The following is an 11770-nucleotide window of genomic DNA, read 5'->3' as shown; positions in this document are numbered from 1 at the left end:
AGTGACACTGTCATTACCTTTCTGTACATTTTTACCCACCTTGCTTGGCAATTCAATTAGTAAAACTACTGTTGTCAGACTCTGTGTGTGTGCATGTTTGTATTAATTGGAATTAAGCAGGTTAAGTGGAATTAAAAGCAGATTTCATATTTTGATTCATGAAATTTTTAGAACACTGCAGGATTTATATGTTTTGATTTTTTTATTCTGCTATATGAATCAGAGATAACAGATTATTATTCCCATTCCATATGGATTGAGGAAGAAAATTATTAAAAATTAAATCATTTAAGGAAAAAAATAGGCAAAGCATTTCAAGTAGGAAATCAGCAATCCCTGAAATTTTTGCAAACTTTATATTAAAGAATGAATCAATAAAAAAACCAACCAGACCTAAAGAAAAATAAGAATGGAATGGGCATGCTGTCTAAAAATTAGATAGTTTTTAGTTCCTCAGACATGGCTCCATATATTAGAACCTATATTCTCGATTGGGTTGCATTTCCTGCCCAAGAGTTAGTTGTTAAGAAACATGTAGTTACATTTGGCCCATGAAGCAACTCTCAACAACTCACCATTTTCCATGTGGAAACAGGCATACAGTTGCTATGATCAATAAAAGCCACATGCATACATGCTTTACAGGCAAATAATAATAGGACAAAGTCTTTCTATAAAATGCATTAAATTGTCTTTGTATGATAAAACTTTCAAGCCTTTATAAAGAATGTACATTATTACAATGTTTATTCTTCTAATGAAATAACAAAATGGGATTATTTAATGAAATAGCACATTTAATGCTTTCAATTAGCCTTCTGATGCTAATTTCAGACTAGGAAAAGTGTCCTATGGCTTGCTATAATTCTTCAGTCTGTTTCAAAATCTGCTTGCCATCTTTCAATTTTATTCTTGGTTACTTAATCTCCAAAGATATTAGTGAATTATACAATGTGTGATGCTTCAATGCAAATAACATCGACAGTTTTATTAAATTGCTACAGAAGATTCAGTCAAAATTTATAGCAAATTTAGTTTTTCAGGTAAGTTGATCCTGGCTGGACTCCAATTTCCTACCAAAAGTGCTTTATTCCTCCTCTCCTCACCTGGACAACTGAGAGAAAGTTTAACAAAAGGTTCCTGCATTGAGATAAGAATAGGCAGAGGCTGAGAACAGGTAGAGGGCGCTCAACAATTACTTGAGCTAAAGAGACTGAAAAAAATTGGGAAAATTACTTTCTTGTCAATCACATTACAGTAGAATAATGAGAAACAAAACCCAGATCTTAAAAATCCCTTCTTTCTGGGCTTGACTAGAAATTTCTCTGCCTTACACTCCTACACCCTTCCAGTGGTGCAAGGAGATGGAATGGGTGTTGTGCTCACTTCATCACATTTCTGCTGCTCCTTGTCCTTTGTGGGTAGGTCTCCTCACACTCATCCCCTGCTCCACAATGGAGTCCCTCTCATGATAAACAGTCCTCCATGTACTTGTTCAACATGAGTTCTTCTCATGGGCCAAGCACTCCATAACTGCTTCAGTGCTGGTCCCTTCCACAGGGCACTGTCCTTCAAGAGCAGACTTTTCCAGGGTGGGTCCCTCATTATGCTGGTCTTCAAACTGCCTCACCATGGTCCAGTGGCTGGAGGGTCTTTCAAAATCTGAAGCACCTCCCTCCACTCCATCTCCACTGGTGTCTGCAGGACTACTGCTCTTTTATATTCCTCTCCTCTGGATACTGTTCCCCAACAGAATCTCTTTTTTTTCCTCTTCTTAATTACGTGGTTCCACAGGTGCTACCACCATTGCTGATGACTTCAGCTATGATTGGTATCAGGTCAGTCTTGGAGTTATCTGTCACTGTCTCTGTTAGACATAGCAGAGGCTTCTGGCATCTTCTCAACAGAAGCCATCTATGTAAACTCCCTGCTACCAAAACCTTGTCTTGTATGCAGAACCAATACAGAAGTTCAACAGTTATAGAGTCAGACTGTATGAATTTATAATCAATTCTGGGCGAAAACAGCACAATGGAAAGTAAAACTGAAGTTGCTCTGAGAAGGCAACTTTTTTCACTTACAAATTCAGTGAACACTGATTGACTGTGTTATTTTTTTTTTAAATCAATATTGTTATTGGAGAAGAGGGAAAGACAAAATAGTTGTCCATTTGAACAAGTCAATAAAAGTAGAAATGTTTAAAAAATTCTTCAAGAGGAATAATTACATTGAGAGGATTTCATTAGTGTGGAGATTATCTTGACGTAAATTTCAGCATCAGAAGTCAATAACTACCCTGAGTGTTTTGTCATTATTTTGCCTGTTTTCCACTAGAGATATATTTCTGTGATAAAGATAGGATAAGGTAAATAACTAAAATCTGCCACAGTATTTTGAACAGGAAAACTAATTCTGTTTCTAATTGCTGGGTTTTTTAGGATGGTGGTTTTTGCTTATGTTATATCCTGCTTTGACAGCCATCAAAAGGCATGAATTGTCATGTCAACAAAAAGCTCTAGTTCTGTCTCGTATTCAACCATATTGTTCAGTATCATCTATTAAATCTTGAGCATATGATTATAACTGTTCTGACACTTTCAAAGCCTGAGAAGACACAGTCCTAAAATAAAACAGAGTTAAGACAGTTGGTCTCCTATTTGATTTTTTGTCTGACAAAAACCAGTTGGGTTAACTTTCATGTTTAATACTTGGCTTTATTTCAAATTGCTGTTCATATTAGGAAGGATTGGAATATTTAATCACATTTCATTTGCATCTTATAAAAATATAATAATTGGAATAGACAGAAACAATAAAGGAAATTATGGCTGAAGGAAGGCAAAATTTTTTCTTCTAGTCAGCAAACTGGATATTGTCATGGTTTACCAGTGCTATAAATATCTATATGGTAGCTTTTGTTCAGTCCTGTTTTTTGGTCTCAGATTCTTTGGATACTTGTATCACAGCATATATTCATCATAAAGGCAGAAGAGTTATATATTTAGAAAAAGCTAGTGAGAAACTCTTAAATTTTAATATTGCACTGCCTCATTAGAAATACCGTTAATAAGCATGCATATTTATGGTGCTACTTTACTACAGCACTACTATATTACTATTTCTAAGCTACTTGAAGAAACCTCATCCACAGATTTTCAAGCTGCCATATGTTCCTGAAGCAATGGAAAGTTGTTTCTTTACCCAAAGGTAAAACTGCTTTTAAATTCGAAAACAGGACTAGAGTTTTAAACAACTGGAAATTGGTGCATCCAATAAAAAATAATTAAGTGAGTCTAAGTGGCTTCATATACTAGGATGACTTTTCCTACATGACTATGTGAGACTAACAGTAACAGTGTAAGTAATTTTGTAGATGTTGACCAAAATAATAACTATTTTTGAGACAGCTAAACTTAACAATAAATGCATCCCTTCCCGCACTAAGAAGATAGTATCAATACAAGTATTTAACATAATTTCACCAATCAATTTAAATTCAGTCTTTTTTTTAATTTGTGGGAGTTTTCATGCTTTTCAAGACCCACAGTTTGAGATTCAAAGTACTCAAAAAAGTTCTAGGAATAATATGAGGTTCTGTAGACTCAAGCCTACCAGTAAGAGGATGTTTACTCGTCCTGCTCATTCATTAGATTATTTTACTAAAAGTATTTAACTTTTAGAAAATAATTGTTAAGAGTTCGGTTATTTGTATGCAAAGTTTATTTCATTACAAATTCAGGTGTGTATGTCTCAGTTCTTATTTCTAAAGACATTTATATTGGCTGAATTGAAGTATACCTACTGAGCTAAATGCTCAATAATCATTATCCTTTCCTTACTTTTCTATAGGTGAGGATATTCAGTCTCTTTGAATGATATGCCTCAACTCGGCACTGAAGCTTGTAGCTAGAAAATATGCTCCAGGAAATGTCCTCTGAAGATCTTCACATTCTTCTCATTCAGTATTTTTATTAATCGCTCACTAGTGTCAAGATTTTTTCCTTTACAATCTATTATTTGTCCACAGTGACAACTTATTTTTACAGGGCTGACAGGCAAAAAGATAACTAATCAGACTATCTTTGCAGATAGTTCTAGAGGAAAGAAGCTACAATTTATTTTTTTTTTAACAATTGCTGTTGCAAAACCTAGAAACCATTTGACTATATGTGGGTCTGTGTTATACCAAATCTCTACAAAGAACTTCTTAAAATGATTCAGTTGATATAGTGTGCCTTATAACCTTCCTTATTTACCTGTGTGAATTCAGAGATTACTCCTAAATAGATAAGGAATTATCTCAAGAGAAGAAGATGAGTTGTTTTTCTCCCTAGGGAACAGTTTCTGTACCAAAATTTAATTTATCAAGGAAGTATTTGGAGAAGTATCCAATCCATCTGTACCTCTTCTCTGATTGATAGAAAGAGAGTCAATTAGAAAAGGGTAATTCATAGCATCCTTCACTAATTCTTTGTCTAAATTATCCCTTGGAGGATTTAGGATTTACCTTCCCTCTTTTTCTGCTACCTGTAAAGGCAGATAGATAGAGAAGAGGGTAAAAATGTTGTCTACATTGACTAAATTTATTGCCTGCTGGATGGCAGGATAGCAACTTAAAACTTTATTTTCTCTGCCCATTCCCAGTTCCTGTTGTGGCCAAAAGATCATCTAGTTGCACATACTCATGACCAGCTTGTTTAGTATCACTCAAATACAGCTGCATGAAATCTAGTGCCTTATTTTTTTAGCTAATATCTTCAGGATTCAAGTGATGTTTTTTAGAGAGCTGAAGAATCCACTACTGCTTACTTCAGGGTTTAATCTCTTTCATTGTTCAAAATCTGTTTCTTGGTTTCATTCCAGTTTCTACCTCTGGGTTTTTTACATCTTTCTCTGCCTGGAAAATTGCAAAGTACTTAAGCAATTGGCTTTTTCTCTCTCTGAAAGTACTTATAAACTGCAATCAAGTAACTTCTCAGGTTTTTCTCTCAAATGTAAAGTGTGAACTCCTTATGTATCTCTGTGATAAACATTACTTCTGCCTCTTGGAAGTGACTCTTCTGTGACTCTATTTTGTGCTTTGCCCGATTCAAATGTTGAGTTTTAAATATGAGTGTATGAACTCTACATACTTGTTTTGATAATGCTTCATTTGTAAGCAACAGAAAAGGCTGCTTAACTGTTTTAACTTTCTCTGTACAAGCAGATGATATGGTCACAAATCAGGGTCAAAGGGAGGTTTAAAATCAGTTATTAAATTTTTGGGGTCCATTAAAATGTATTATTTCTTTCCCATACCAACGCAAATGTTTATATATGCTAAACTTCATAGAATATCTTGTTTCCGATATTTTCATGGAGTGAAGTAAATCCTGAAACAGACCTTCACAAGTTTTCTCATATGGATCCCCATTTATAAGATCAGTACCTTAAAAACCAATCGCAAATTATTGCTCAGAAAAACTCACAAAGATAAAAAAATATCCCCGTTATAAGAAACTTAATCACAGAATGTACTTATCTCTTTATGCAGAGTAAACAACTCTGTCTGTCTTATGTGAAAGGGGCTCTATTTTTATAGAAAACAAAAAGTCATACTTTAGTCCAGCAAAATAAAGCAGACCTAGAGTTAACTTACAGTTAATATAATTTGGCTAATATTGTTATGGTATCAATTGCTGTCAAATATATATTCTGCACAGTGTAGTTGAAACAATTTGCATAGAATAAATTACAGTTATTCTGAAACTATTTTCTCATAGCATAGTACTCTAAATGTGCTATAATTGCCTCTGATATCTCTCTGACAGGTTTTGGTATTTCATACTCATTGAATGAACAAAGCATGCACTCTATCCAGCAGGGTGCATTAAGAATAAAATGAAATCTGGCACTTACATGCCACTTCCATTGATATTCATGAAGGAAAATGTACTTTAGCAGATCAGTCCAAGACTCCTCAAAGTGAATGGGAAGAGTCACAGTAACATCTATGACAGCTGAATCACAAACAAAGGCCTGGCAGAGGCAAGCTACCTATGGCACATGAAAATGAGACAGCAAGCTCAGTACTCATACTGGATGAAAAATAACAAGACTGTTCTTAACTGTGTTGATCTGTCTTGCAGTAAATATATAATAGCCTTATGCTTAAGTTCAAATAAATAGCCAAGTCCTCTAATAAATTATTCAGGTATTTCTATGCTGCTGGTTATATACCAGACACATTTCTTGTGTACTGTCAACACACACGCCCTATTAGCATTATTGTAGCAACGTTTTGTTTTTGAATGAGAATAAAATCCATTTCCATTTTTTCCTTATTATGATTTTTGTTGTTTTGTTGTGATAACATCCAATGCCACTGAAACCAAAACAGCAGCAGAAGTTTATGTTACCAAATGGATGGGATTTTAATGAAGTTTTCTGAAATATAAAATGATACCAGTACCAGTGTAATGGGTTAAGTGCTGGCCAAATGCCCATGTACCCACTAGAATAATTCACTAATTTTCTGCTGTGAGATAAGACATAGGAGGAGATCAAAGCAGGCACAAACTTTGAAGAGTATAAAGAAAACTTTTATAACAGAATTTAAATAAATATAATAAGAAGTCTGAATAAACTTCTCATCCCCCACTTCTCCCACACACCCTCTCTTTTCACCCACTGGCAACATAAAGAGACAAAACCCATGACTTTTAGTCTGTTTACCACTTCTAAAATAATCTTTCTTCAGTTTACTTAGGGAAAGGTGTCTCTTCTGCCATGCTATGGAGACTTCTTCACAAGAAAACAGTTCTCTTGTGCCTTCTGTGTCACAGTGAATCAGCCGCCCGGGAAATGGAATCTGTTCGCCATGTGAACGTCTCTCCCTCAACTTGCAGCTTTTCCCGTAACTGCTTTCAAGGGCTCAATCTACGGCTAATGGGGCACATTTTTAAGGATGAGCTATTCAGAAGTAAGGATTCTATCTCTGAGATCATCTTCATTTCTGGAAATAGAGGTCTTCTTCTCTGGGGGCAAAAGGTCTTCACCACTCTTATCTTTCTCTGCTTAAGTTTCTCATTGGATCTCAACTATTTCAACATTTGCCTGCTTCAGCATGGGTGCCTTTGCTCATGCTTACAGTTAGAACACTCCCTCTCCCCACACTTTTCAATGATTTACAGGTGTACTTCAGTGTATTATAGCATGTCACCATGGCTTGGAAATGAATTTTGGCCCAAGAATAAGGTATCTCTTCATTCTCCTTTCATCTGGTATTTGACTCCTTCTTTATTGACCTTCATGCCTCATGTTGCTCTCTCCATAACTTCACTCTTTCTTTTTTCTCACTTAAGAGGATTGATGTTTCATCTGTGCACTAAAAGAGTTATTATTTTGCTGGGCGCGCAGATGGTTGTGTGATCTGTGCCGGGCTGTGGCTGGAGCTGTTTACTGCAGAGGGTTTTCCAGCAGCAGCGCTGGAGGGGCTGTGCCAGGATCTCAGGGGCCTGGGCCAGAACAGCAGTGGCCCCTCTGGGGAGGGGGAGTGACTAGGATCTCAGCAGCCAGGCTAAGACTCCATGGCAGCACCCTTGGATCGATAGCTTCCTCTCCCCTGCCTGGCTCTTTTTTGGCAGAACTCAGTGGCAGCAGCATTTCAGCTGTGTGGCGGGCCGGCCTGTCCGTGCTGGGGAGGGATCACGGCCCAGCCAGGGCTGCGGCAGAGGCAGGGCCTGCTCCGGCCCAGCCACGCCAGGCCCGTGAGCCACACGGGAGAGCAGGGCCAGCCCCGATAGTGCCTAGTTACCTGTTCAAAGGCAGAAACAAGAGACAGATTTCTGGGGTTGGTTAGTTTTAAAATGTGGGCCTTGCAGGGGCGTGTTCAGCTCTTTAATTGGCTTTTCAGCATGCCGACTCTCAGAGCCAGCCAGCAGTTGGTTTTGCCAGGCATAGAGCAAACTTGTAGCAGCTTCTCTTAGAAAATCACTTCCGCGTGTTAGAGATTAGTACTGTGATGGTTTGCTCTCACAATTAAACGATAAATATTGTGTGTATGTTAAGTTTTGTGGATCCATATGTTATTGTGATATATCCCCCATAGTAGTCTTTCCCCTATCATGTATCGTGGGCACGGCATAGTTGGGGTAACTGGGGCATTTGGGGAGCGCCACCTTGGTACTACAGCTAACCTCTAATGAAGGAGCAAGAAAGTAGTCTCCATCAATGGACGGCACAGAAGGAGTTGATCAACAACAATTTGGGAGGGTCTAGGGACAAAAGTCAGAGCAGCCACTTTTGTAGGTGAGCACATGGTAGTTTAGTCCTGTGCTCCCAGCACTCTTCTTTCTCCTAATTCAGTCTTTCATTGTTTTTTTGTCAAGGTTTAATAAACCTCTGAAGTTATAAAAGCGAGCATCGTTTCTCACACATGGATAACTCCTTCCCTCTTCACCAAAAAATCAATTAATACAAAACCAGGATAATCATAAACAATTTAATTTCACTTTTTTGACTTCATAATAATAATAAATTTTTCTGCATTTTGGTACAATTTAAATTTTTGAAAAATATATTCCAAACCACAAAGGTGTTTTGAGCATCTTATTTGTCTTTATTTCTCTATGTGTTTTTATTTCACTGTTTCCAACAAAAGTTCGCACCAAGAATTTTTGATATTTAGACACATATCTATTCTACTCCTTGGGTATGACTCCTATAAACACACTGGGATGCACCTTGTAAGCTACGTCCAAGACTGTAACCTATTAATTCATAAGAATTTCTCCAATTTCACTGCTTTCCATAAATTATTACTCAAGTTACTACTTTAATTGAATTGTTAGACCTGTGTTGAAACAGATCACCTAGTTCCAACTGCCCTGCCATGAACAGGGACACCTTCCACTACATCAGCTTACTCAGACTCCCATCCAATTTGGCCTTAAATACTGGCAGAAATGGAGCATCCAGAGCTTCTCTGGGCAACCTTTTTCAGTGCCTCACCAGTCTCATAGTAATGAAATTCTTCCTAATATCTAAGCTAAACCCACCATCTTTAAGTCTGAAATCATTCTTCCTTGTCCTATCACTACATGCACTTTTAAATAGTTCCTCTCTACCTTTCTTATAGATTCCAGAAGGCAGCAACTAGATACAATCTGATGCTTTTTCTCAGGCTGAATATTTCTATCAGACTTCCCTCACAGGAGAGGTGCTCTGTCCCTCTAATCATCTTGGTGTCTGTCATCTAGACTGTCTCCAACACATCCATTCCTTCCTGTGATGGAGACTGCAGAGCTGGATACAATTCATACAATAAAAGTGCACTTTGGTTAAGGATTCAACTTCAGTTATTTGGCTCAATTTCTCTAAATGTAATGAAAATTTTCCATTTAATTTAACTGATACTTGGTTTAATCTTCCTGAATAGCACTAGTTCTCTTTCTCATTTGTATGAAAAATTTGTTGCCTTTGATATTATTTAAGTTGGTATGAAGTTCCTAACCTGATAGTGTCAGGAAGCACAGCTTACACCTATGTCATCACATTGATTGATTCTTGTGGAAAAGCTTCCTACTAGCAAAAATGCAGTTTTAGGCTTGCCATAAGTGCAATATTTTCAAGTTTGTTTATATAGTAAACAAGTTTGGGATAATCTAGGATTCTTCAATATGTGACCATCTGGTTGCAAAATTAGGGGGAAAATATGTTCCTAAGTATAGTCCATTTTCTAAAACTGCTAGTCTTTATATTGACATTTAAAGCTAGGGATAATAAAATTGACACAAATATTCCAGTGCAAATTTTTAAAAACTGGGGGGGGGGGAAATATGGTGATTTTTTTTTTATATATAAATATCTTCTTTAAATCAGGGTTCATTTCTTCATACTGCATGGAAGTTACAAACCAGCCAATTAATCTATTTTTGTCTCTACTTACCCACCAATTCTTCATAAGCATAATCACTATACAAGTTAATAAATAAGTAATTAATCATGAAACATGATTATATTAGTAAGGTCAATTCATAACTCATACTGTTTTGAAAATCTGAATACAAGGTTTGGTTCTTTGCCTGCTTCCCCTACATATTGCAGAGTACTTGTTTTAGACTATATATTGTTTTATATTAATCATATATGTGTAACTCCTTTGAGATAAATATCTGCTAAAGTAAAGAGAATTTATGAAGTCTTACTAACTGTCAGTTTGAAGGCAATATCTTAGGAAATAGTTCAGAAACTTTGTTTTCAAAACCTTTATCAACACATTTCCTTAGTGTTAGGTTATTGACATATACTGGAAAATATGTTGCTTCAAAACAATGTTTTTCCTATGCTGGTTTTGAAAAATTAGAATGGTTTTCAGCAAAACCCATTTAGTTTTGACAAAAGAAATAATTCTTTGCCAAGAAAAGCCATTTAAATTACTCTAAGTTGGATTACTTTCTGCTATCCAAATATTGCAACTTAGTTTGATACATCTAGATTTACATTTTTCATGAAATCTCCCCTCTTCTCAAATGGCATAGAAATAGCATGATCGCAAATGAGATGCCTTAAAACTCATACATGAAAGGATTTATATTTCCTCTACCAACCATAGCAGACAGGAGTGAAAACTGGTCTCATAGCCTCAGCAGTTCAGCCAGGCAAATCAGCAACTTGCAAAAATGCAGTTCACATACACTCAACTTAAAATCAATTATGTTAATCAGTTTAAAACAAATGTTAGATTAGAAACAAATCTGAAGGAAAATATTGTTGAAAGTTTTGTTCTCAGAAAAACTTCTTTAGATTTTGTATAGTAACCAAAGATGTCTACTTATCCTTAAGGAATATAAATTCTGAATTTATTTCAGCTCAGACAGATGCCTGAAAATCTTCAGGAAGAGTATTAGTTATAATTTCATAACCCTTGGTGTGTTCTAGATCATTTGGAAAAGGAAGCATATCTTTTGTATTATCAGATGTGCTGTACAGAACATGAGCAAAGACTAAAACATTTTTTCATGCATTCTGAAATCCAGTAGTGTTTGCCATTCTGTCTCATACATGCAATTTCCTTCAGTTTAAGGTTTTCCTCCACACAAACACAGTGATCTACCATATATTTATCCATGCACAAGAAAATAACCTACGGAGAAAAAAACATACAGAGTAGCTGCAGTGTGAAAATTGAGCAGCAAATGTAGGGGAAAACCTGTCTCAGTCCCACATACATGCAGAGAAGCCACATACACACAGGAACTACCTCAGTGACACCTAAGAGCAGAAAGATCTCCTTGAAAAATGTGGCACAGCTGTCCTTTAAAGGGCTTCCATAATCACAGGAGCTCTAAGGTTGTACTTTAATATTCTATGTATCTATTTTAGTGTTATTTTACAGCTGTGAAGTAGATTTTTCAGGCAAAAAAATTATGCTAAATTATTTTTAATCTTAGTCCTTTCCAGCTATACCTTTGCACCTCACAATTCACTACATTATCCAGATGTCATCTACCTCTTCAGAAAGATTTTTAAAAATAAGCCTTTCAGCTTTATTCTGTGAAAAATGAAAAATCATTTGAAAAAATATTAGAGATCAGTTACAAAGGCAAAAATATCTAAAAACCACATGTTAGACTTTAGTAGCATGTCCCAAGTGAAAGAGAAAGAAAAATAATAAACAACCTAACTAGTGCAAAATCAGTTGATTGAATTATATTTGAATTGCATTGAACCTGGCAGCAGCAAAGGCAGGTAAGAAAGTCTTTCTACTCGTGAAAACCATGCTTTAAAA

At 36.1% G+C, this 11770-nt stretch overlaps 1 long non-coding RNA gene across 1 annotated transcript in view; it reads left to right on the top strand.

Annotated features, from left to right (window-relative positions):
• LOC306814766 overlaps nt 1–6156 on the top strand; it is a 9693-nt gene extending 3537 nt beyond the window's left edge. The window contains exon 3 of the long non-coding RNA XR_013777233.1: nt 5811–6156. This is a non-coding gene — a long non-coding RNA (uncharacterized lncRNA). The remainder of the gene's footprint in view (nt 1–5810) is intronic.
• Nucleotides 6157–11770: the final 5614 nt, after the last annotated feature.

This window comes from Erithacus rubecula, assembly GCF_903797595.1.
Source record: "Erithacus rubecula genome assembly, contig: SUPER_Z_unloc_2, whole genome shotgun sequence".
Lineage (NCBI taxonomy): Eukaryota > Metazoa > Chordata > Aves > Passeriformes > Muscicapidae > Erithacus > Erithacus rubecula.
This window is presented reverse-complemented; position numbering and strand designations above follow the sequence as displayed.